The sequence below is a fragment of the Portunus trituberculatus genome, chromosome 47, assembly GCF_017591435.1.
Source record: "Portunus trituberculatus isolate SZX2019 chromosome 47, ASM1759143v1, whole genome shotgun sequence".
Lineage (NCBI taxonomy): Eukaryota > Metazoa > Arthropoda > Malacostraca > Decapoda > Portunidae > Portunus > Portunus trituberculatus.
The window spans coordinates 18,463,180-18,489,753 of NC_059301.1; the positions used below are offsets into that span (position 1 = coordinate 18,463,180).

Consider the following 26,574-nt stretch of genomic DNA (forward strand, 5'->3'; position numbering starts at 1 on the left):
AGAGAGAGAGAGAGAGAGAGAGAGAGAGAGAGAGAGAGAGAGAGAGAGAGAGAGAGAGAGAGACCAAAAACCCTGGGAAAATGTCGACATGTTAGTTTTAATCTGTAACTTCTCGTATGCGAACTGTGATGAAAGGATGAAAGAAATGCAATCTCTAGAGGAGGAGGAGGAGGAGGAGGAGGAGGAGGAGGAGGAGGAGGAGGAGGAGGAGGAGGAGGAGGAGGAGGAGAAGAAGGCATTTTAGCACACACATGGAGAATACACGAATCTTGCCTTGCCTTGCCTTGCCTTGATTTGCTTTGCCTCTCCTCGCCGGATTTGTTGTGCAAGGAGGGATCATACTCATAGCTCCACACCACCCTGCCTACCCCGTCCCATCCCCTCCCATCCTGTCCCGCCTAGCTCTGCCCCGCCCTAGACACCACCACTACTGCTGCTGCTGCCTCGCCATCGCTGGCAATAACAGCAGTGTACGCGTGAGGGTCTGACCGAACTAGATGTGTAGGAGAGATTTTTTTTTTTTTTTTCTTTCTTTTTCAATGTCTTTACGGAATGTTTCAAGTGATGCTCAGACTGAACTTGTGAATGTAGAAGAGATTGTCAGGTTTTTTTTTCTTTATTCGTTTCTTTACTTATTATTATTATTATTATTTTTTTTTACTTTGCTTAAGGTGAGTTTGAGTTTTGGTGGTGGCTTGAGGCAGGCGAAGGGTTCTGAGTGGATTGTTGTGGGTTTGTGAGAATGTTTACCCTGACTAATATAAATTTTGTAAGTTTTTTTTTATTTTGAGAACATCCAGCTAGGTATTCATGAAGGAGATGTATAGATGTTCCAAAAGATGCATGTTTATAAACGCCTGCAAATTCATATCCATCATCCTCATAAATTTTCATGTTTTTTAAGTTTTTTTTTTTTCCAAGAATGTATTGCGTTACTATCTTTACGAGAAATTTTAGAAAGACGTTAATACGAACATACAGCAAGCCAGTTAAATGCCCTCACACACACACACACACACACACACACACACACACACACACACACACACACACACACACACACACATCACCATCACAGCTGTGCCATACGGAGTTTCAGTTTCATCACTCCTTTTCCTCACCACAGGACAAGGATTCGCCAACGTCCAGAATCGTGTGTTTTCGACCCTGCGTCTTCCCGAGCCGGCGCCGCTACTTATTGAGCAGCGGGGTGACCTCCACACCAACCTGCCACATTAGAAATTCCTCGCGCCGAGTGCATCTCACTTTCATAATTCGTGGACTGAAGTATGCGTGCTTTTGACGATAATTCTTGCTTTTCGGCCACGTATCTAGCCTGACCCAACCTAACCTTACTTAACCTAACTTTACACTAACGATATACATTTGCATCTTCAGTAAATTCACATACGATGCAGATGGAGAAGTTGAATAATGTTACTAATTCATGGTATTTAAAGGTTAATTGTATCGCGTATATTCATAATGCTTTACGTGTACAATAAAGTTAGACAATATATACTTTCTTTCTTTTGGTGAAATGTGTATATTAATCCTTCGGTAGTCAGTGTGATGAATAGTAAAGTAGAAATTGTTCCAAAGTTATTTTTACATTGGTCTTTTTATAAGCTTTGGTAAGCCAGCGTGGGCGAATTAAAATGCGTAAAGAGCTTACGTCTTTTTCAATGAGAGTTGTTGCCTTTTACACACACACACACACACACACACACACACACACACACACACACACACACACACACACACACACACAATTCTTCATCCTTAAAACAAAGTAAGCCCCAATAAGTAAACTCCACGAAACAAAAACTCTTGTTATGTTTTTCACATTTCAATAAAACGATTCATTAGGAAGGCGAGGAGGTGTCCTTGAGGAGTCCTTAATTCCCCGCGTGACGGTACTGCACGATGATTACATAATGAATCCCTGCGCCTTTGTCTGGAGGCAGGTAATGAGGCGCGTAATCTCCCCTTGCAGTACGCTCGTCAGCCCTCCCAGCCTTGTCTTTCAACGCCCCGGGGAAGGCCTCAAAGAGGTGCGCTGAGACGTCTCCAGGAATTACTTTTCCCTCGCCGGATAATGCTCCTCACAAACCGTGTCCCAGCCTCTCATCTCCAAGAATTCTTAACACTTACAATACAGAATGGCTCGTAACTCACTTCTAAAGCATGCCGGGGAGAGAATGAGGAGGAGCGGTACCAGTGTGCCAGACAGTAGATCCTGCCCGGAAGGAGAATGTCTACGTAACGAGTGAGGCTTCTACTCTCTCTTGTTTGGGTCGACGGACAAGGCGGCAGTTAAAGAGTTGTTTGCACGAGGCTCCTTTAGAATGGTCCAATAAGTTGCCAACGACTGCCGGGGAGGACACCTTTAGCCGTCACGGAACGAGAAGTGTGGGAACCTCTTCGTCTGCTGGCTGAGGCGCCGCCGGCAGACTGTAAACATCAGCGGATCTTCATCACTCAGCGGTGACTCAGCGGCAGCTCAGCGCCTCCCACGCCACGCACTGCTGCTGGAGAGGGGGACACGCAGAGTTGTTGACAAGTTAAAATGAGGGAAAATATGTATTCTCGAGACATAATAACATGGTAGTAAAAACAGACAGAGTTATACGAGTATGTTATCTAAAGCTTTATGAAAGTTCGGAAAATCGTTTTGTAAAAGTTCAGAAAGAAAATACAAGTTAGTGAAGCATAGGTAAATGGGGATAAGATAAAGACGTGAAACAGCCTTAAGTAATTATTCAAAGCTTTACGTGGGACAGGGAAAGTTATTTAGTAAAGTTAGGGAGAGAAAAGATAATCCCGCAACACGATTTCAAAACAGGAAGTAATAAGAAGAGAGAAGAAAAATGTTGTATGCAATTACTGGAAACCTTTAAGGGATACACGGAAAGATTCTGTAAAGTTATCAAGGTAAGACGAGGCGAAGGTAGGTGAGGTATAAAGGTAAACACACAGGTAAACCAGCATGCTCCAAACATGATCCAATAACAACAAGGTAATAAGAAAAAAAAAAAGAATAGAAATGAAAAAAAGTTGCACCAAATTATTTCAAGCTTAACCTTCGAGGAGTTCAAGTTTTTTTTTTTTTTTTCGACCTTTAATACACCCCCTATGTTCCCTCCTTCCTGCCCTCTCCCATTCCTCTTCCTGCCCTCCCCTTCCGTCCCAGGCACCCTATATTCCCCCACCTTCCCTCCTTCCAGCCCTTTCCCCTCTCCTTCCCTCCCCACTTCCTCCCTTCCCAGGTGCAGCCACCTGGCAGCTCTGCACGAATCAGCTTTAGTTTCTTTTTTCCCACGCACCATCTCCACTATTAATAACAATCCTGACCTGAGCCAATCATCCCCAACAAACTTTCACAATCCATATCCTCCTGCCTTCTCTTCTTCTTTCACCACCACCACCACCACCACCACCACCACCGCCACCTCCTGTATTATTGTCAGTTCACCACCACCACCACCGCCACCTCCTTCTCCACCACCATGACCACCAGCTTCCTTCGCCCAGATCCACCAAGTTCAGCGCCCTAAGTTTAGTTTTCTCTATTTTTTTTTTCTCTCCACCACCATCCCACCGCACACACACACACACACACACACACACACACACACACAAACAGACACACAATCTCCAAGCCTCCTCGCCTTTTAGAGAGGAAACAATAGACACGCCTCAGAAAGCTAATAAAAGAGAGACGCCGCCGCGCTCTCGTCCTTCAAACCTGCATTGGATCATATATAAGAACTACCAACGTTATTTATTTATTTTTTTTAGTGAGGTACGAAGATGAGGAAATGATGATACTGATGATGATGATGGTAGTGGTGATGATGGTGGTGGTGATGATGGTGGTGGTGATGATGGTAGTGGTGATGATGGTGGTTGATGATGATGGTGACGTGGTGGTGGTGTTGTTTTTGTTGTTATTGTTGGTGGTGGAGTTGGTGGTGAAGTTAAAAGAGAAAGTGCATCATATCCATTTCGCTCAAAGTATGAAGAAGTGAAGAAGAAGAAGAAGAAGAAGAAGAAGAAGAAGAAGAAGAAGAAGAAGAAGAAGAAGAAGAAGAAGAAGAAGAAGACCAACAACAACAACAAGAACAAAAACAACAACAAAAACACCAACAAGAACAAGAACAAGAACAAGAACGACAACAATAAAAACATCAAACCGTGACCTTGCTCTCCCTCCATCACAAGAACCCAATTAACCAGCGGATGTAAAGTTGTACTGTAACACAAGTGGCCGTGGCGGAGGCTGGTACGGCCGTAAGAATGGATGGCGGAAGGAAGGGTAGTGATGGTGGTGGTTGTTGTTGTGGTGGTGGTGAAGGAAGACTCAACACAAACATACGTACAGATAGTTCTTTGCGTTTATCTCTTAATTCTTCGAGGGGGGGTTTAATCAAATCTTCTGGGCGTCTGAACCTTTTACTGCTATTATCTTTTAACATTCTCGCTTTAAAAAAGTTGTTTGCTTAGATGAATAGAAACTTTACGGTAAATTAAACGTTGTATCTGTGTTTTCTAAGCTATATACTTACTTGACGTTAAATAATTTATTGCTAAGGTCTTATATATATCTTTTTTGTTAATTTCTTATGATAAAAAAATATTTGCATGGATATAAAAGGAAATATTACACTGAATCAAACGTTTCACCTCTCTTTTCTAAGCAGCAAACTATCCAAAAAACTGCAGCACAAGAAATTAAAATGTCTCTGTACTTGAAATCCATGAAAAAATAAAATGGCTTAGCAGAAAAGAAGTCAATGTTTTCGTATACATCTAGCTGAAAAGAACAAGAGTGAGAAGGACAGGACAGACAGGTTCCTCCACTTCTGACCTTGACTGTACATCCCTTCCTCTCAAGTGGTCCATCTATTGTAGCTGTCATTAAGAAGTGAGGCAAAGGCGTCCCGTGAGCCTTAGTGTGTATGTCTAGCTCAGGGAGGGCGACCGGCGGTGCTGCGAGGGAGAATTAAGAGCCTAAAAGGAACACTCGAGGGGAATATAATGTGCTTTACTATACAACGTTACAGTGCCCTACTCTCCCTCTCCCTCTCTCTCTCTCTCTCTCTCTGTTGATAAACGCAAGTAAGCAAGCTAGGAAAAGTAAGAGGGGGAAGGAGGAGGGGAGGAGGCCGCAGTGTTTGGTGAATGCCGGAAGGGAAGGGCAGGGTACAGGGGGGGTTAATCCGGTGTCCTGTGCCTTTCTGTTCTGTCCCTTCACCTCCAGCAGCAGTAATGGCTAGGATGGGAGTCTTTCTATGGGTATTAAGGTCACACGACACCCCGGGGACTCCTGCTTCTCTCTCTCTCTCTCTCTCTCTCTCTCTCTCTCTCTCTCTCTCTCTCTCTCTCTCTCTCTCTCTCTGTATGACACGCTGTTTTCGGTTCTTAAAGGCGTTGTGAGCACTGCCCGGCTACTCTCCTTACTTCTCCTTTCTTTCTTTATTGCCGTTCCCTCTCCCTCCTCTCCCTCTTTCCCTTCTTCCCTCGTTCTTCATCCCATATTCTTCCTCCTCCCATTCCAGCCCCTCCTGTCTCCCATGGTGGTGATTCTTTCCCCGCCTCGTTGTTGTTATTGTTGTAAAAGAAGGAGCAGGAGTGGTAATACTCGTAGTAGCAAGAGTAATGATGGTTGGAGTTACGAGCCGGCAGGAGTTAGGTTCAGGTGGGTTGGTGTTGCATATAAGCCATTCCGTGTGTTTCAGATTAGTTTAGTTCAGTTCGGTTCGGTTCGGTTCGGTTCGGCGCGACTATTTTGTTACCATGTTGTTTTTTGTTGTTGTTGTTGTTGTTTTGTATGACTATTACTGAAGTTTATTTTTCTCCATTCATAATAAGGCATAAATATACGTTTTTTCTCTCTAATACACACACACACACACACACACACACACACACACACACACACACACACTCTCTCTCTCTCTCTCTGCTTTTGCATAACAATATTTTTGACTGACTTCCCAATATCTCTCTCTCTCTCTCTCTCTCTCTCTCTCTCTCTCTCTCTCTCTCTTTGCCTTTTACTTTTTTCGATATATATTTTGAAATCTGGCGTTATTTCATTTACCAGTTTTGGCGGCGAACTCTTTTTTTCTTTCTCGTTTCTATTTGACTGGAAAAACGAAAAATGTGGACAAAATCGTATGTTTGAAACTCGCCAGTAGAAGAACTAAGGTGATTTTTATTTGTATGTACTTTTCTCTTTTCTTTTCATCACATATACTGCATTGTCCTTTATTTATTTTTTTTTTCCTTTCCCTGGTACGTTTCTCACGGTTTTTGGAACTTACTTTTGCTACTGTTTGTCATGAGAGAACATTCAGGTTAGCGTACTGTAGGGGAAGGAAATGTAATGTATGGTTGAGTTAGGTAAGGTATGGTAAAGGAAGTGATGCATAGGTTGTTAGGTATTGTAAGGAAAGGTACGGTAAGGCAAGGTACGGTAAAGTTAAGTTAGGTAAGGTACGGTAAGGTAAGGTTAAATAAGGTATGCTAAGGTACGGTAAGGTAACAAAAGGTAAATAAATAAATAACACAATGTAAATTAAACTAAAGCAAAACCTGATAAAGCAAGGTAAGTAAGATAAGGTGAAGCATAAGATAAAGTAAGGGAAACTGAGCCAAGACAAAGTAAAATATAATAAATCAATCAAATGAAAATGAATCAACAAAATATCAAGACAACATGAAATAAAGTAAGGTAAGGCAACATAAAGTACAGTAATATATGCAGGACCTCGCTGGTGGTGGTGGTGGTGGTGGTGGTGATGGTGGTGATGGTGATGATGATGGTGGTGGTGGTGGTGGTGGTGGTGGTTCGAAAAGATATGAAAAGAGCGTGTTAGTTTTCATATTGTTTGCGTTACTCATATTTTCTTTTTCGTTATTTCACAGTTTCACTTCCACGGACGCCATTTTTTCGTGTGCTTCATTCCATCTTTTATTTTTTTCTATTTTCGTATCTTTTGGGTGTACACACATAACATTCTCTTCGGACACACACACACACACACACACACACACACACACACACACACACACACACACACACACACACAGAAACACGTTTTTTTCATTCTTACCTAAAATATTCTAACAACAATCTAGTTAATCCCTTCCACTAAATCCTCAGACGATGCTTAAGTCTCTATCTTGTATGCTGTCAGAACACTCCCTCTCCTCTTTAAAGGTAATGCATTTAATCTTCCCTGTCATCAAGTGCCCTAACATAATTCAAGTTTTAGTTTTACTTTGTCTTCTTAATCTGCTCCTAAATGGCACTTTCACTTCGTCTTTTTGAACTTGGGATGAATGAGGGCAACTGTTAGGCCTATAGTGTAAACTCCACGAAGATTCCTATGTAAATTCCAACCAAAATAATAATATGAAGAATTTCCCTAACCTAATGTAACCTCACCTAATCTAATTCATCATAGAGAGGGGCGGATGTTATTAATTTTTTGTTGTAAGGAGAAATCTTGAAGGCGTAATGTTCTTGGGGGGATAAATGTACCTAGACGGAAGTGATTTATGGTACACGAGGTGGAGCTACTCATAAAGTTCATCGCCTTACTCATAAATCGTAATTCCTGACACAAACTCCGCATATAAACACACACTTAATTCCAAGTAGCAGTCTTACATACGTAGCTTTGAGGCTCTTCCTGCGATCTCCCTCTGCAGCACCGTCGCGTTGTCATTGCCGAGACACTTTGTATTCATGTAAACACCAAGTTAGTGTAGAGCGTAAAGCAAGTTGTCAGTGGAGCTTTACCCTCGTCACTAAGGTTGGCAGGTGAGTAATGCAGGTTCAGAGCAGCTTAAAGGCTTAGTGAGAGCTTCGTGAAATTATAATATGGTGGGATGTGGGGACGCCTTGCCACGAGAGTAGATGCATAATGTGTTTAAACAAGACCTCACCACTCGATTATGAAAAGCTTGAGGGGAGTAAGTGTGTTCGTGGATCATCTCTCTCTCTCTCTCTTCTATAATCAACAACGATACTTCTTTCCCTTATTCATATGGCAAATTTCGAAAGATGTTATTATTTTTACATAAAGAAAACTAACCACTCCATCTCTTCCAGGACGTCTCAGGAGGCACTGACAACAACAAAGCAGAGAGTGACAGCGTTATGACCACCTCCACTATGACAACCTCCAAATTTTGAAAGATACTATTATTTTCAGATACAGGAAAATAGTAACTAGTTCTTCATGCTTTTCACCACAAACTTTACCTTTTAACATTTTGATTCTCTCAGATACGGCAAATAAATCTATGGCCACACATTTTTTATTTTGGCCTTATAAAATATTTGGCAGATTTCTTAAAGTATCACAGTTCTCAAATAAGGTAAACAGAAAACTGCCGCATCAAAAAAGCGCCTCAATCATGATCAGGTAATTTTTTTTTTCATAATGAATGATTTTTTCGGTTTTTCTTACACATTTGTGGTCAGTTAACCCGTTCAGTACTGGGCCACATTTTTACCTTGAAATTTGTATACGATTGGACCATTTTATTGACATTAGGAAGGGTATATGGAAGTAAGAGGATTAATAGCCAAAATCTTCACTATTTTAATCCCCACATAAATTTCTGAAGCTGTGTAAAATCATAAATAAGTAAGCAGAATGAATAGGGAAACGCGGGGTTAATTAAAGAAGAAAAAAATGTACATATGTCAGTCTATTTAATTGCCCATCTATTGTCAATCTATGTGCAAAATAACCTCCCGACGCAGGGCAGCCACACGGAAAGCAGCTCCTCCCTCCACCAGAACACTTCACGGAAACTCCTGAGCCTGTGAGATGCAAGTATCTGCTCAAGAATTGGACGCTCCATCATTTTTAAGGACAGACTAACTCTTATGAACTATGGCATCGGTTTTCTGTCATTTTTTATCCCTCCATCTCTCTCTCTCTCTCTCTCTCTCTCTCTCTCTCTCTCTCGGTACAGGAAGCAGCCTACGTTTTTCTTCTTACACTGATGAATACTATGTCAGAAAAGGAGGCGTAAGTGGCCCATTGCTTCTTCGTAACGGGACGTGGATGCCTCTTTGACAAACACACACACACACACACACACACACACACACACACACACACACACACACACACACACACACACACACACAGGGAAGGTTATGTATAAGAGGAGCTAAAAAGAGTAGTAAGGAAGGAAAGGAGAAGGAAAGAGAGAGAGAGAGAGAGAGAGAGAGAGAGAGAGAGAGAGAGAGAGAGAGAGAGAGAGAGAGAGAGAGAGAGAGAGAGAGAGAGAGAGAGAGAGAGAGATCATCAGGATAGAAAGGGAAGAAATGGTAAAGAAAAAAAGAGAAAGAAAGCAAACAGACAGGCAAACAAACACTTATCCACTCTGTCACACACACACACACACACACACACACACACACACACACACAGACACAGGTGGCTTGGCAGGGATACAGACCCTTGAGTAGGAAGAGAAGGGAAGGAAAAGGAATAAAAAAAGAGGAAGGAGAGAAAGCGAGAATGTGGGAGAGAGAAAGAGAGGGAGAGAGAGGTGGAGGAATTTTTGAAACACCCTGTAAAAATAGAGACGGGTGTCATCATCACCGTTGTCATTATCATCTTTTCCTACTCTTCCTCCTCCTCCTCCATTCTGTTACTTTTTCTCCTCGTCTTCCTCTTCCTCTTCATCTTCCCCCTCGTGCTTGGTTTTCTGAGAATTAATGTTACTGTACATACCAGAGAGAGAGAGAGAGAGAGAGAGAGAGAGAGAGAGAGAGAGAGAGAGAGAGAGAGAGAGAGAGAGAGAGAGAGAGAGAGAGAGAGAGAGAGAGAGAGAGAGAGAGAGAGATTAATGTTACTGTACATACCAGAGAGAGAGAGAGAGAGAGAGAGAGAGAGAGAGAGAGAGAGAGAGAGAGAGAGAGAGTTACTGTACATACCAGAGAGAGAGAGAGAGAGAGAGAGAGAGAGAGAGAGAGAGAGAGAGAGAGAGAGAGAGAGAGAGAGATCAAACGAGCCAGCCGGTCCACGAGGGCAGAGAGAGAGAGAGAGAGAGAGAGAGAGAGAGAGAGAGAGAGAGAGAGAGAGAGAGAGAGAGAGAGAGAGAGAGCTTTCAATACTTTCCTCTGCTTTAAGAAGGTAACGAGCGTGTTTTGTCGTCACAGCAGGACTTATGGAACACCTGCTGCCTGCTTGCCTCCTGCTGCTGCTGACACACACACACACACACACACACACACACACACACACACACACACACACAAACAACATATCCGATAACACCTCTTAGTTTCGAGCCATTCTTCACTCACACAGACACACACACACACTCTCTCTCTCTCTCTCTCTCTCTCTCTCTCTCTACACTTAACTCTCTTCCTTCTTCATTTCCTGCTACTCGGTGTTTCTTTCTTCTCTCATTCCTTCCTCTTTCATCCTTCCAGCATCACCCCCCCTTTTTCCCTGCCCCCTTGCCTTCCCTTCCCTCCACACCATAGGGGAACAATTGTTTTCCTCCTTGCTCCACCATAACAGCTCTGGCAACACTAACACTGGGAAACACTGCGTGAGAGAAACACAATGTGACTAACGAAATTCCCTGGCAGCGCTTTAAACCCTCACCACTTGAAACATTGCTACTTCGCCAACACTCATTACCTTCCGACTCTTTACTCCAGCAACACTTAATTCCGATAATCTAATTCTCTTCTTATGAAACACTACAATTCTCGCAATACTTTTGAATATGAAGCACCGCTATTATGGTTATCTCTCCTTAATATGTGACAATACCGAGACGTATTTTTACCATGAGTCTTGGTATGATTAGACGATTTTATTTAGATTAGGAAGGGTCTATGGAGGTCAGAAGATTAATGGCCAGAGTCTTCACGTTTTTTTAATCTCCCCTCCCCACATGAGTTTCTGAAGCTGTATAAAATCGCCAAATAGTAAGCAAAATGAATATGAAAACGTGTCGTGGTGCTGAAGGGGTTAATATGTCACGATATTATAGATTTTACTTGATTCCACAAACTATTAATGCATGAAACACCGCTGTTCTCTTATCACGTAATTCTGTTATCATTTAATTCTCTTGGTGTGAAGAAACGCTTCTCTAGCTTTATTGATAACTGAAAGAAATGTAAACTGCTAAAACATGAAATATTTGTATTCAGGTAAAATTTGCATTGGACTCTATTGTAGGGAATTCTCTAATGTCATGGATTTCATGTAGAACATAAAAAGAAACATTGATAATTTTCTCTTAAAGTCAAAATTGAAAGAATACGAATAAATAATTAAAAAGAAAACAAAACAAAGGCAGCAAATGAAGTGTTAGAAAAAAATGTGGTAATTTTTATCATGAAGGACTTCAGAATTTATGGAGAGAAAAGCTAAAAGAAAGTTTTTGCAGAACCTTTTGAGTGCAACGTTTTCCTGTTATACCAAAACACCTTTTTTGTTATCATGTTTTTTCTACTTTTACATGAAGAGTAAGTCTACGTTGTCACAGTTTTTGGGAAGAAATATTTTTGACAATTCTCTAGGGGAGCGTGGGAGAAACAAACGAAACACAATTCTGGCGGCACGTTAAACATTATCATTGTGGCCAACATTTCCACCAACACCACGTGAAACACTACTAACCCTTCTTACAAAACCTAACCTTTACCACATGAAAACTACTACCTTGCTACACTTGAACATTTACTGCACCGCTTCAAACAATTGCAATATACCAACACTTACTCTACTGAAACACGCTAAACCTTCACCACAAGAAACACGTTTATTCTGGATACACTATACACATAACAATACTAAACACCCATACGGATAGAAGATGCTCCACTATACACCAGCCATACACTACAGCGCCCTAACTCTACCATAAAAAGGGAGATATGATCCATGTCTAAACCCAAGAAAACAAAAGGGAAAGGGACACAGTGAAAGCATCTATCTCGGATTATTAAACAAACCATTTCGTGAAGGAGCTTAGCATATAAATAGAACAATGCCACAATGTCACTCATTACTCTCTTCTACCACTGTCTCTTTGTTGTAATAGTAAGAAAGGTGGAACGGGATGAGTTTCTTTAATAATCTGGTAATTACACGTAAGTACAAGAGGGAGCAGGGACAAGAGAAGACTCGAGGGAGGTCTATTGGTTACGTTACGTGGCTCACTCGGTTTAAGTTCCCTGCGGACACTAAGACTTGTGTTATGTATTGTTCTAGTTTGTTTCTTAGTCCTTTAATGCTACGGTGCGTCTATTTTTGTGCTCTCTCTCTCTCTCTCTCTCTCTCTCTCTCTCTCTCTCTCTCTCTCTCACTCTAGTGTCATGTGTCTCCATAACAGCTTCCGTCCTTGACAATCCAGCCCATAGTTTTTCCAATACCATTCATCATTTCGTCTTCTTCTTCTTCTTGGCTGCTTCGTTTTTATGTTACTTGATTTTTTTTTTTATTGTTATTGTGGTGGTGGTGGTGGTAGTGGTGGATGTAGTGTTCGTTTATCTGTTATTGTTGATGTTGTTCTTCATTGTTATCATTATTACCACCATCACAAGCAGATCTTTCACAAACCACACCCAAAATTAACTACTTGAGAGGACACGAATTAACTTGAACGAATATATATATATATATATATATATATATATATATATATATATATATATATATATATATATATATATATATATATAAACAAATTAAGAAGAAATAAAACGAGGGAAAAAAATATTAAAAGGAAAAAGGAACCGACATCAGCGGACCAAGAGATGAAATCCTGTCCACCCGCTCGAAAATTCCACTGGCAACGCAACACACGCAAAAAAAAAAAAAAAAAAAAAAAAAAAAAAACGATCAATAAATATAAAAACAAAGTAAAAGAAAACGTATCGAGTTTGCAAAATAGACAACGCATGAAAACCACCAGAGAGAGAGAGAGAGAGAGAGAGAGAGAGAGAGAGAGAGAGAGAGAGAGAGAGAGAGAGAGAGAGAGAGAGATTCCACTAATTCCCTTCATCAGCATTAATATTCAGTGCAGGTACTAAAAAAGCAGAAAGAAAAATGATATTAATCCACACTCACACATCCAAAATAACCACACACAAAATTACTGTTACAATTTACAGCTTTTTATTTACGCAATATTATATTTGGCCACGTAACCGGATGCTCTCTCTCTCTCTCTCTCTCTCTCTCTCTCTCTCTCTCTCTCTCTCTCTCTCTCTCTCTCTCTCTTGGCAATGTTTCTCTTCCACTACCACTAAAAGAATATCTCATCACACTCTTCACACACACACACACACACACACACACACACACACACACACACACACACACACACTAAATGCAAAAAATGATGAAAAAAATTTTCCTATAAGTTTAAAGGCAATTAAAACAGAATAAGGAGAATAAGAATATTGATATGAAAATATATATCAATCGCAAAAGGTGAATTTTCTGTGTGTTTCAGTTTTATTCAAGTGAAAAATGGTTACTGTCTATGCTGCACTCTTTGGAACTTTAAAATGTTTCACAACTATATAAAAAGGCTCTTCTTTCAGTAAAAAAAACCAAAACATACCAATAATCAGGCGAAATATTTCAGAAGAGCTTTATTTTCAGATTTCTAATGCAGTTGTGGGACTGTACAAAAGATGAGAAAATGCTGCCAAAAGAAAAAAAAAAAAAACCCTTCAAGTTTACAGATAATTTAAAAAGGGATTCACTTAAATTAGCAATATCTTTGTAAATGATGACTTAAAGTGTTAGTGTTGAGATGTTCATTGAAGGAGAGGAGTTTCAAAGGCGAAATGTGTTTGATTGTACCCTGTTCCAGAAAGTTAGACTAATGGTTGAATAAACTTGGATGGGGAGAAACAGCGGGATAGAAAGATGCCCAGGAGAGGTAAATGATCAGAGGGAATTAGTAATGAGAGGAAATGTTCGGAAGTGGGAGGAAAAAAAAAAAAAAAGAAAACATGAGGAGAGGGACTGGACTGTCTTACACTTCATCCGACCAGTATCCTTAATTATTCACACCTTTTCCTGCTGAACTCTTGGACTCCCTACTTGCTTCTGTATTTCCTCCAATTATCACAAGAACTCTATTAGGAGGAAGGTTTAAAAATACTTATCCTCCAATTTGAATGACACTTTTGACTTTATTTTGTGGGGAATGACACATAGGAAGGCTATTTCTTTGCTTTAATACTTAGCTCTTATTACTGCGTCAGACCAGTGGTTCTCTTAAAATATATAAAGATAAAAAAATCCCCCTTGCCCCTTGCCATAGCGAAAGCCAACACACCACTTAAGGAAACACTCTTACCCACCTTTCCTTATTCCTTCCTTCCTTCAGTCAACATATTCGCACACAAACTTCCTAGCGTGACGGAGATAACACGGAGACTTGGGACACTTCTCACAAAAGGAATATTTCAGACTTTACAAACCCAGAGAGCAGGCGCCTCTACCCTGGCCTGTCTGTGATGCTGCGAGACAAAGAGAGGTAGTGATGTTAAAAAGGTAAAGGGAGGGAAGAATGGTAAAGGAAGGGAAGAAAAATGATAATAACAGCAACATCATCATCATCACTACTACCACCAGCATCACTAACATCACCACCACCAACAGCAGTAACGGCAGACCAACAGCATCAGTAGTAAATAAACTAAAAGAATAAACTTATATAAACAACCGAATAAACAAAAAAACTAAATAGAAATATATAAAATAAATGATTAAATAAATACTGTCAATCATGTCTGTGTAATGGAGGAGACTTCATTTATTAATAATTAAACCTGCAAAATACCACACACACACACACACACACACACACACACAAATAAATAAATAGATAAATGAATGAATAAAGCTAAAAATAAATAATGTTTGATTCCATTTCACGCTGCAATATATGTGAATGATAATAAAATTCAACATATCATTAATTAACAGCTGAGGGTAGTAGTATATTTTATCTGCTTTTTGTTTTCCATTTTTTTTCTTTAAACGATAGATACTCATGATTGAATTTCACATCATAATACTTGAACGGAGAAAAAAAAAAAAAAAAAATCCTTTCAGTGTATTTTCATGAAGAATGGAAGGTAATACGTCATGTGTAATGTATTCTTGCTATCGGATATTCATTTGTTTTCATGCCAGTCGTTGCTCCGCCACTAATTTTACTTACGGGATTATAGATAACTTTACAATTAACATATTTGTATTTCACGTTGGTTTCGCAATGACGAGCAAATGGAAATCAAGCCAAAATAAAACTAAAATGATGAAAATAATAATAACAATGTGGTGGGCTTCCTTTATAATGACGATCAAATGGAAATCAAGCCAAAATAAAACTAAAATGATCAAAATAATAATAATAATAATAATAATAATAATAATAATAATAATATAGTAGGTTTCCTTTACATTATTTCCATGACGTAGAGTTTGGAGTTGCTTCTATTATTTAATCAACCTGTTACCTCTGCAGTGCTTTGATCGGGTAAAATAAAAGCAAAAACAATGTCACAATGTATACCGGCTATGATAATGATAAGATATAATGAATAGTAATGATGGTACTGATAACAATGATAACAATAGAACCAGTGTCAGTTCATGCATGTTCTGTCCAACACGACTCGCAGGTTTTGAAGAAGATAAAGATAAATAATAAAACATAGATAAGAAAGAAATGAAAGAAGAAACGCAACTAATAATGGCAAAGTATAAAAATGTGCTATATTTTAATCTTGTCTCATTTCTTTCTCTCTCTCTCTCTCTCTCTCTCTCTCTCTCTCTCTCTCTCATTCCTAACCCGCCATGACGCACAGTATAGATGAATATGAAAAAAAAAAAAAAAAAGAAAAAAATGGGAGAACAAAATATATTAACAAGAAAATACAATAATTACGTATTTCTCACATTTCTTATTCCGCATTTCTCACATTTCTTATTACGTATTTTTTACTACGTATTTTTCACATTTATTATGTATTTCTCACATTTCTTATTACGTATTTCTCCTTTCCTCTTCCGTATTTCTCACACTTCTTAATACGCATTTCTAACTTATTACGTATTTCTCACATTTCTTATTACATTTCCTTCTCCCACCCACAAGCGCGAAATACTGTACAATTTCCAGAAAAACAATAAAAAACAAACACCAAGGCAATGAAAAACGAAAGCATAATACTAACAACATATTCGTTATCTCTTCCATTATCACTGTTCATATCGCAGGGAAGGCTGGCGAGGGATATAACAGCCAGCCCTCTCTACCCATATATATCATAGTAATCATGGTGGTGGCAGGAATGAGGTGGCGGTGGACGGGAAGGCCTCTTGTTCAGTACTAGGCAATGTATGGTTGAGAATTACCCACATTTGTAACGTACATTAATTTGCAGCTTATCATTGTGTGTGTGTGTGTGTGTGTGTGTGTGTGTGTGTGTGTGTGTGTGTGTGTGTGTGTGTGTGTGTGTGTGTGTGTTCCTGTCTGTCTATCCCTGTCTCTGTCTCTCTGTCCGTCTGTGCAGTCTCTCTCTCTCTCTCTCTCTCTCTCTCTCTCTCTCTCTCTATGTCAAAACACTCCATCACCCATACACCTGACAATCAATAAATCTATCAATAGATAACCCAAAGCCATTATGCCGGCCATTCGTATATCTTTTGTTTTCTCTCCCTTTTCCTCTCTTTCCCCTTTTTATCATCCTGCCCAAAGGCTTTTACGTTCCTTTCAAACTTATGGATTCCGCTACGTTCGACGACTTGAGGATTCTTTTAACCTTTTCACCACTACGGGTTTCATCTTCTGTCTTGTTAAATTGTAATATGAGTTGAGAGCGTACCTGCAGAAAGGCATCACTAGAAAATATATGATCAATAGTTTAGACCTCTTTGTGAGCTCGATGAAATAGTGCATGGTTATTTAAGTAGTATGTGTTATTGTTCGTAGTTCGTAGCAGTCAACGTGTTAATGGACGATCGTGAATAGGTAATGATGCGAGGGATGCAGGCTGCTGGTAAGTAACTATGCATTAGTTATGTTCGTCCTCGCAGATAAGAAAAAAGAAATGCCACTTGAAATAATGATAGACTTTAAAATAAAAAGAGAGGTCAACATGGAAGCGACGCGTGAATAACACGGGCACTGTTTCTGAAATGGCTTTATTTTTCACAACTCCACACAGCAAAGCGAAATAGGATATCAAACATTTTAGCCATAACAAGAAAATTCGTGTTTTACTCATCTTTTATTTTTCCTCTTCGTGTCGATTCTTTTGCTTCTTTCCATGTAGTGTGTTGTTGATGTGAATCACGGCACGGCAAGGCTTGACTTTTGTAGAGACCAGTCCCCTTGTGCCACTGCCTTGCGAATACTAAAAAAACAAAAGGAAAAAAAATACACCAGCAGAACTTTTGTCACTTGTAATGTTTGTATCTTGACCGAGCATTTTTTATTCACTGTATACTTTCTTAATCCAAAATAATAAAAAGTTAAGTTTCAGTTGATTAATTTCCACTTAAACTCATCACGAGAACACCTACTGAAAAAAAGAAGTTATGTACACTTTTAACTTGATTGCAATACTTCGGGAAAGCCAAGGTCAGCGCAGCAACCAACAGCGGTGATTATAATTCATGAGTGCACACTACCCTCTCATGGCGGTGTTAAAGGTAATGGAGCAAGGATGCCTCGCTGCTCCTAACATGAATTAACAGAAATGTACGTAGTCAGACACAACACTCTCACTATTCACAACACTCAGTCCCGCAATGCACCCTAGTTTGCGAGTCTTGCCCATGTACCGTGCCAGTCTCAAAGGGTGAGTTTCAAAGGATTCACGAATGTGTTCCCCTGATGCGGCGAATCACGTGTCTTGTTTAGATTGACAAAGACTTCAAGAACACTACAGACTCACGGCGGTATTGTGCAAAGACGCCAGATGCTGAGATGCAGTCACTTGTGAACTCGTAAAGCATTAAGTAAAGCCGCTCAGGTGCAGCAAAACACATCAGGTGACTGCAGCCTCACATCATCAACAAAGAGTGAAGGTGAAAATATTATACGTCTCGCACTCATTATTCACCTGCGCTTCACTCTCGGGTTTGAAAAAAAATACAATCAAGCCTTTCTTTCCTTGCCATGTTTTGCTCATAAGCTTTGTCTTCCTGGGTCACTGGGAGGTGTTGTGTTCCCTTGTGACCTTCGACGCTTGCTTTGGCTGATAAAAGTAAACACGTACCGGTATATTGAAAAACATGGATAGTGATTGGTAGACGTGTTGTCGATTTTTATATTTTTTAACACGCACAGAAAATGTTTACGTGGTCACTAGAATGAAGGACACTTTTTTTTTTCTTTAATTTCTAGCAACGTCTCCCAAACATAACGGCCGATAAAGAACAATAGAATACAGAAATCACGTGTACTGAAATTGCACAACGAGTTCTAGGAATGACAAAAAAAAATCTAGAGAAAACTCTCCAGTCAACCGAAACTTTACACAACGCTTTAGAAAATTTCACATATATAAATTGCAAAAAACACATTTATTCATTAATTTTCCCCTTGTTCAATAATTGGACATAAATCACAAGACAAAAGAAATGGCCCTTGCTGCCAGAGCTGGAACAGACAGATGCAGAGGGGAGAGGAAGAGGGAGAGAGGGGAGAGGAGCTTAGGGGCGGACAGGGCTGGCCAATCACGGGGATCAGGGAGGCAGAGGGGACATGTCTTCGCCAGAAAAAGTAAATCCGAGCAGCAAACAAACAAGGCTCGGGAAAACCTGTCACTGGCTGAGTCAAAGTAGAGGTCGCGACACTGACATCCTCAGAATACCATGTCTACAGAGAGCCTGTTCATCAGCAACACTCTGCTGCTCCTGACAGCTACGAAACTTTTCCCGCCTGGTTGTCACGTCATCATATACAGGCGCCGGTGTGGATGCTCGTAGTTTGTCTGGGTCACATGGTACATTATACTTGTCTCATCGTATTTTTTGCACTAATCGTCTTGGCTTGTATTATTAGTATTATTACTGTTACTCCTCTATTTTTTACTGAAGATGGTTAGCCAAAGGTGTAAAAATGTGGAAATAACTGTTTTATCTCCACTCCCCTTAAGATTAAGAAGAAAAATAGCGATTGCTTCGTGTAGACATGATGGCTTCGTACAAGTTTCTTTATTTACTTAGATTTCAAAACGCTTAAAAACGATGTTAGCCAGTAAACATCTAGAAATGCCTTGGTGTGAATTTAACCTCTTTAGTACCGTGACACGTCTTCATATTCATTCTGGTTACTATTTGGCGATTTTATATAGACAGCTCCAGAAACTCATGTGGGGATTAAAATAGTAAAGATTCTGGACCATTAACCTTCTGACCTCCATAGAATCTTGCTAGTGTCAATTAAACCGTCTAATCAAACCCAAAACTCATGGTAAAAAATCATCCCAGTACTGAAGGGGCTAATAAGTCATTCGAATAGAAAAGAATAAGTAAAGCAGCAGAATGTTCCTCAGATTGCAATATCCATACTACAGAAGTAATAAGACGTCATATACAACGGACTAAAATGTTGTTCAATGCGCATTTCAGATATCACTTGTATTCTAGGCCAATAAAACACATCCAGCCTTCCACCATTCCACCTTTGCCCCGCCCGTGTAAAGGTGAAGGCTGCTCGGCTTGTGCAAGTGCTACTGATACATGAAATACTGCTGGGCATGGACTGGAGTTATATTCAAAATGTATTTCACGTGAGACCTGCAAGTGTGGCCAATGAAATATCTGTCCGTCGTCACATTTTTGCTTTGTTTTCGTAAAGATGAGTATATTCTACGTATTGGTGATATATTAGGTGTTATATGGAGACGGAGAGGAATAGCGTTCTTGATGATATATGCTTCTATGGACTAAGAAATGTTCATGTATTTACCAAGTTTGTGCAAAAGCAAGAATCGTCAATATATGAGCTATTAGATATTGTATAGAAAATAACACATGACTCTTTAAAACGCATTCTAGATAATACCCGTAGCACTAGCCAAAACAAATATTTATCCGTACATATATGTTTCCTGTGCTCGTGTGAAAGTAAGTATCGTCTATACATAAATAAAATCATGTACAAAATTGACTACACTATTCTTTAAAACATATTTCATCTAACACCTGGAGCTGCAGCCGGTGAAATATCATCCCTCAGTGAAATTTTGTTTTGTATGCCAGTAAGGATGAGCGTCGTGGAGTCTGAGACCAGTATTCTGACACGCTTTGCTATCCGGCCACAACAGTTTCGCAAAGGCCACAGGGACGATAAGCTAAGTTCTCAATAGTGTTTCTCCTGTTGGTAATGTATAAATCTTATCAATCAATCACTAAAACAATAAAAAAAAACCACCCTTAAAACACGCCCAAACCCAAGTTCTCAATAGTGTTTCTCCCGTTGGTAATGTTTAACCTCTTCAGTACTGGGACGCAATTTTACCTGAATTTTGAGCATAGTTACACGATTTTATTGACATTAGGAAGGGTCTTTGGAGGTCAGAAGATTAATGGCCATTCTTCACTATTTCAATCCACCACATAAGTTTCCAAAGCTATATGAAATGGCCAAATAGTAAGCAGAATGAATATGAAAACGCGTCATAGTACTGAGGAGGTTAAATTATCATCGTTCAATCACTAAAACCATAAAAAAACATCCTTAAAAAAAACGCGCGTGACTTCAAGTGGAACCTTTGGAATACAGTGGAAATGAGGCTCAGTGCTTCAAAGGCATGACTGAGCCGCATCTATCACGCATGAGGCGCAGTAATAACACACGAGCACCGCCACTTCGAGCGTTGGCTGGGCGAAGTGAGGAGACAAGTGATTTGTTTGGACATTTCCGGAGGCGAGCGGCCATGAGGCATTGAGTCCTGCTGGGGATTAATAGCTCCTCGCTTCCTCGAAACTTACAAAAATCACTGTGTAAGCCGTGAAAAGCGGGGAAAAAAACAGCAAACAGCAACAGGAGCACCAAGTCAACAATATTCTTATCCTAATACTGGTTTTGGCGCGCTCACACACACACACACACACACACACACACACACACACACACACACACACACACACACACACACACACACACACTGGGATTAGGGACTCAATATTGTCACACGTAATGCCCCTTCGATTTTAGTGATGCCAGTAAACACGTGAATAAGCGAGACTAAAGCCGATGAAACGTACGCACATATGCACACATGCACACACACACACACACACACACACACACACACACACACACACACACAGAGAGAGAGAGAGAGAGAGAGAGAGAGAGAGAGAGAGAGAGAGAGAGAGAGAGAGAGAGAGAGAGAGAGAGAGAGAGAGAGAGAGAGAGAGAGAGAGATGAAATAAAGCTACACAAGCAACCAATTCCTGCAAGTCAACAGTTCTTTTTCTCTTTTCTTTCTTTCTTTCTTCTTTTTTTTTTTTACGATGAACCTGAAATCACCATCACCAATACAACATCATCACTAGCCATCACCATCACCATTAGTATCAACAAAATCACCACGAACAAAGCTACATTTTTCTCATATAAAGATACTTAAATATTGTATACCGACACATCTATTTTTCTGACTCTCTCTCTCTCTCTCTCTCTCTCACCCTCTCTTCCTACTCCCCCAGCACTCTCCTCTCCTCTCACTCCCTCTCCTCCCAACTTTGGCCTTTCTCTTAGCGTACAACTTGTCAGATCCCTTTGGCGGGTCTGACTTAGCTTCCACCTACCACTTACCCCTCTCCCTAACCCCTTCCTCCTTCCCCATTCCCTCTTCTCCTCAGTGAAAGAATGGCGAGTTGTCAGGCAGTCAGAAATAATTGGAAGATCTTTGGGTTTGTCCACCTCACCTTTTCCTCAGCAGGACAACAAATATACACACACCAACACAGTTACACACACAAACACACACACACACACACACCCTACTGGTTGGCGATCGCGTCCCTGTTGCGAGGTTGCCTGTCCATTACGTTAGTTTCCTGTGCGGTGACTCTCTCGGTATTTCGTAACTGTTTTGTTTTACCGGTTTCTTTTTTCTTCGACTGCTCAATACGAGTGTTTTCTTTTCCTCATTCGCTTCCGTAGCTTCTTTTTCCTTCAATGTTGCTTTAGTTATTGTCGTTGTTTTTATTATTTTCTGATGGCGAAAGTTTGAGCACGAGCCATCAGCTGGGAAAGGGTAAAGGAGACTATGTCGAAACATCTGATGAGCTTCCCGCCAAAGAACAATACCTGCGACTGACTGGAAAAGTGGAAGGGATGCTGAAAATATGTTATGTCTCACGGGGCAGAACTCCCATGGACACCACGACGCGACGCCACTGTTTGATGTGAGTGCACTTTGCATTTTGTAACGAGAGACAGACACTTATGAAAACTACAACACGGAACAAAAGGAAGTAGACAGAAAAAAAAAAATTATACTATACACATAAAAATACATAAATGAGTCAACGATAAATAAAAAAAAACCTTCGTACATGAAAATATTCGTAAGCAGGTCAAAGCTTAAAAAAACAAGACGAAGAAAAAGGAAGAAAGAATGGAGTGAGGCATTTACAGCAGGTCGCGCAGTGCAGCTCAGGTAAAGGATAACCACAAAAAACGGGAAGGGAAAGGAAACAAGCCTCGCGGGGCAGAGTATTTGTGTCAGCTGTCCATTTAGTTGTTTTTTGTTGACGTTGCCGCTGAGTTTGTGTGGACTGTGATGCTGGAGGAAGGCTGGGCTTGAAGGAAAAGAATATGTTGGAATTGTATATCAGTAAATGCATGTTGGTTTGCGAAATGCACATAATACTTAACGCCTTGAGTATCATGATGCGTCTCCATATTCATTCTGCTTATTATTTTATGATTTTATATAGCTTCAGAAACTTATGTGGGGGATTGAAATAGTGAAGGCTATGGCTGTTAATCTTGTGACCTCCATAGACCCTTCCTAATGTCAATGAAATGGTCTAATCATACACAAATCTCAAGTTAAAGAGGTGTCCCAGTATTGAAGTTAATCTCTTCATTACCATGACGCGTTTCCGTATTCATTCTACTTACAATTTGGTGATTTTATACAGCTTTAGAAACTTATGTGGGAGATTAAAATAGTGAAGACTGCGGCCGTTAATCTTCTGTCCTTCATAGACCATTCTTAATGTCAATAAAAAGGTCTTATCGTACATAAACCTCAAGGTAAAAATGTGTCCCAGTATTGAAGGGGTTAAAAGAGCAAAATGTTAGGATAGTAAACTAGTCAAAATAGTCTTGGTTCAAGAGAATATATACGTAAATGAATAAATAACCAGCTCATTTCTTTATTTATGTCTATCAAAAAGAGTATCGGCTGAAATCATATAATGTCAGTAAACAATATTGACTTCTGGAATGTAATGTAATGATTTATTCAAGTAATTCTTATTTTCTATTCAAAAGATGTCGCCTGATACGACGTTCTAATATAAAAGTAATGGAGTTCTTCCTTGAATAACAGGAATGTTGGTAAAAGAAGTATTATGCAAATATTATATAAATGAAAATTGTTGGTTTTGAAAAATGTATGCCGGCACTAAATAAATCTCCCAGAACTATGAAGAGAGAGAGAGAGAGAGAGAGAGAGAGAGAGAGAGAGAGAGAGAGAGAGAGAGAGAGAGAGAGAGAGAGAGAGAGAGAGAGAGAGAGAGAGAGAGAGAGAGAGAGAGAGATAATAACAATTACGGAGTACTCTGAAATACTAAAATGTTTGAATTCATAATGCACACGAATATGAAAGGGAAACAGTCTAAAAGAACGTAGAAAACAGAAACCGAGTAAAGTATCGCTTGGCATGGAAATGAAGGAAGAGTCGAATGAAAAATGAGTGAGCAGCGAGAGGAAGACTGCTCAAATAAAAGAATACGAAATAACCACTGTGCGTTGAATCAAGTGAATAAAAGAAAGACATTCCAGTTTTCCAGAGATATAAAATGGTAAAATAAAAAAATAATGCAAGTAAGAAGTCAGTTGAAAAATAGAGATCTGTATATAAAAAAAGATGAAATCAAATAAAACAATATATATATTTTTTTTTTTTCAGATATGATTTTTCTTCTCCTCTCTCGTCGCTTGCAGTAATAAATCAGGAGAAAGTGTGTATATATTGTGATCACTTTGCTTCACTCTATACTTACTCATTTCTGCTCCAACCTGGACTCCACGAAGACATCTCACCCTGAAAGAAAGAAAAGGAGAAAGAAATGTATAAATATTTACACGCCCTTGGCAATGTACAAGAATTTCAAATGGTAGATTATCTTATGTTCTCTTTTTTTATTGTTATTTATTGCTCTATCTAAAGGTTTTTAACAATTTTTTCGAAAGAGTATCAAGGTCTAGTAGCAGAGAGATTTTGAACTTTCTCTCTCTCTCTCTCTCTCTCTCTCTCTCTCTCTCTCTCTCTCTCTCTCTCTCTCTCTCTCTCTATCTATCTATCTCTCTCTCTCCATTTATATTTATTCCTTTTTCATTTACCCTTTCTTACCACACACACACACACACACACACACACACACACACACACACACACACACACACACACATGAAAACTTAGTGGACATTACCATATTCTATAATCACCCACAACCACCTACGTGCACACACACACACACACACACACACACACACACACACACACACACACACACACACACACACACACACACACACACACACACACACACACACACACACACACACACCTAATTACTTCACGGTATGACCACAATTACAAACCACTCGAGCGGATATTAATTAAATACATACATACAAAATAGAATTTTCCATCTGACAAAGCAAACAAAACTTACAAAAAATTCAAACAATTAAAACAACAACGACGATGAAATCAAAATCAGGACTGTGAAAATAACTTTTTTTTTTATCCATTCTCTCTCTGTCTTATCCTCTCATTCCAATTCCATATTCATATAGAAATTGTAACTAACACTAACAACTAGATAACTTAATTTATACACATGGTACATGAAATAAATCAGGTCAAGACTAGGAGGAAGAACAGAGTAAATATTGGCAGCAAACACACCTGTTACGGATCTTATCTTGTGAAGGCCACAGAAGCAGGCGGCGAGAGCAAGATCAAAGCATCGGAGTTTTATAACTTTCTAGTTGATGAGAATATATATATTTTTTTTGATTTTGCAAAACATTTAAAAGCATCCACGCATCTGACATCTGAGTGTCGTATGAATGAACGACAATTTTTTTTCAATTAAATCAGTAAATTATGATGCTATTTTATCCATGGGTACAACTAGACAGCACTTTACCTTTATCAAAGCCAAGCGCGTCGTTGCAAATAAAAAAAAGTAATTTTATGAAACAAAAACATAAAATATATAAATGTATATCGTAAAAGCATCCAAGTTTTAAGTTTGTGCTACCTCGACGTGAGGGAAACATTAGAGGCAGAAACTTTGGATATGAATTGATAAGAAAAGAAAAAAAAAATTCTGTAAGCCTCATACTGGTGGGTATGTGGCTGATGATTCCGTGAGAAGCGCCATCTGATCAGTAGCCAGGAGAAAGCCATAGCATTTTCCCGTCCACTCACTCGCCTACCCACTCACATAACAACCCTACTAGTCCGTCCACTCACTAACCACCATCTGCTAATATAACCACTCGCATCTACGTAAACTAATCCAGCTAGTCGTCCTTCCATCCACTCAACCACACATCCACTTGCCCATCTAGTCCATACATCAATGACTTAACCATCAAAACGTTCATTCGTTCACCCACTTAGCCAACCAACCACTCACTAACCAAGCCACACACACTACACAACTCTTCACCCTCCCACGCAGCACCCACGCATGTCTCAACACACGCACACTCGAGGCTTTTTAACGACAAACAACATTCCTTCAATTCCATGCACTTTGGGAAATATACAGAGATACAACAGAGCTTTAAGACATGCAGGACAGAATCACAGTTCAAAGGCACCACATTACACCTTCATTTTCATATTCAATGAGACACACTGACGGCAAACCTTTTGAATGTTCCTGAAAAAAATGAAAAAAAAATAAAAGCCAGCCTTGCTTTAGGAGGGGGGTTAAAGTACGTACAGCGTGCGTGGGCGGAGTGGCGCTTTGATGTGAGAGCGTAGGCGGAAAAGGTGAGGGAGGAAAGGGAATAGTGAGTAGGAATGAAGGGGGACAGAGAACAGAGGCGTACAGTGAGGGGATGAGAGGAAAATGACATAGTTAGAGAGAGAAGGGGAAGGTAAAGGAATAATGTGCAGGAATAGAAAAAAAAGAGGCAAATGAGAATAGGTTAGAAGGGAAGAGGACTCCATAAAAAGAGGGGAGGAGGAAGAAAGGGCGTGGTGAGAAGATAAAGGGGTTAAGATATCTAGTTTATGAAAAAAAAGAGAAAATG

The 26,574-nt window shown here is 39.8% G+C and overlaps 1 long non-coding RNA gene across 1 annotated transcript in view; it reads right to left on the bottom strand.

The window, feature by feature from the left end:
* Positions 1-26,574, bottom strand: part of LOC123520798 — a 103,901-nt gene that overhangs the window by 53,299 nt on the left and 24,028 nt on the right. The window contains exon 2 of the long non-coding RNA XR_006679380.1: positions 24,300-24,340. This is a non-coding gene — a long non-coding RNA (uncharacterized LOC123520798). The remainder of the gene's footprint in view (positions 1-24,299; positions 24,341-26,574) is intronic.